The 1,290-nt window shown below is 43.5% G+C and overlaps 1 protein-coding gene across 2 annotated transcripts in view; it reads right to left on the bottom strand.

Annotated features, from left to right (window-relative positions):
- Positions 1–1,290, bottom strand: part of LOC106873410 (ceramide kinase-like protein) — a 195,833-nt gene that overhangs the window by 148,844 nt on the left and 45,699 nt on the right. The window lies entirely within an intron of this gene.

A 1,290-nucleotide genomic window follows, 5' to 3' on the forward strand; every position in this document is an offset into this window, starting at 1 on the left:
ATATACACACGCACACACAGGGTGCGGTGAATAAATTGTCGTCTAAATTACGTAAAAATGAAAATAACACTGACATCTCATTTTAACAGATATATTTACTAAAACTACATAGAAATATCTTGAAATACTAAAGAGTAAATTCATTCAATAGAACCTCTTTCAACTCTTCTGGATGGTCTGCTTGTTTAAGTTGGTGAACGCTGCTATAATTCTTGCCTTCAGTTCAGCTTTGGTCTTACAAGGAGTTTTGTTGGTCTCTCGCTCAACTGTGCCCCACACATAATAATCAAGGGAGTTGCAGTGTTGGGAGCTGTTAGGCCAGATGTTAGGGGTGATGTGGTCGCAGAAATTGTCTGACAGTCATGACTGAGTTCTCCTGCCTGTGTGGCATGGTGCAGAGTCCTGTTGCCAGACATAGGGTCTTCCAATAGCCACCCTCTTGACCCAGGGCAGCACTACCTACTCCAAGTACTTGATATAGGCCTCCATGTTAGAAGATGAATGGAGGCACAACGTCGCCATCACTAATGATCACTCCAAACACTATGATGTTGACTGGACGCTTGATTTTTATCACTCTCGGTGCATGTCCTAAGATTGCACTGTCCTCAGATTGACACCCAAATACTCTTAAATATTCGTATTGGAGGTGCCAGCGCAGTACAGCATGTCGTTTCCAAATTTCTGGCTGAGCGAATTCCACCATAGTGCAGTTATTCTCACAGACGATGCCCAACTGACTCTATTATACAGTGTAGTCGACAAAATCAAAAACAAACAATGCACATGCGCGAAATTACCTATGGCGACAAATTACCCATCGCACCTGCGTGTGTGTTTGTGTGTGTGTGTGTGTGTGTGTGTGTGTGTGTGTGTGTGTATTCTTTTATTTTTTGTTTCAGTCATTTGACTGCGGCCATGTTAGAGCACCGCCTTTTGTCGAACAAATCGACACCAGGACTAATTCTTTGTAAGCCTAGTACTTATTCTATCGGTCTATTTTTCCGAACTGCTAAGTTACAGAAATGTAAACACATCAGCATCGGTTATCAAGCGATGGTGGGAGTACAAACACACACACACACACACACACACATACATATATACATACGACGGGCTTCTTTCAGTTTCCGTCTACCAAATCCACTCGCAAGGTTTTGGTCGGCCCGAGGTTATAGTAGAAGACACTTGCCCAAGGTATCACGCAGTGGGACTGAACCCGGTGTTATGTGGTTGGTAAGCAAGCTACTTACCACACAGCCAGTTTTGCACACACACACACACACACAC

Source organism: Octopus bimaculoides, chromosome 8, assembly GCF_001194135.2.
Source record: "Octopus bimaculoides isolate UCB-OBI-ISO-001 chromosome 8, ASM119413v2, whole genome shotgun sequence".
Lineage (NCBI taxonomy): Eukaryota > Metazoa > Mollusca > Cephalopoda > Octopoda > Octopodidae > Octopus > Octopus bimaculoides.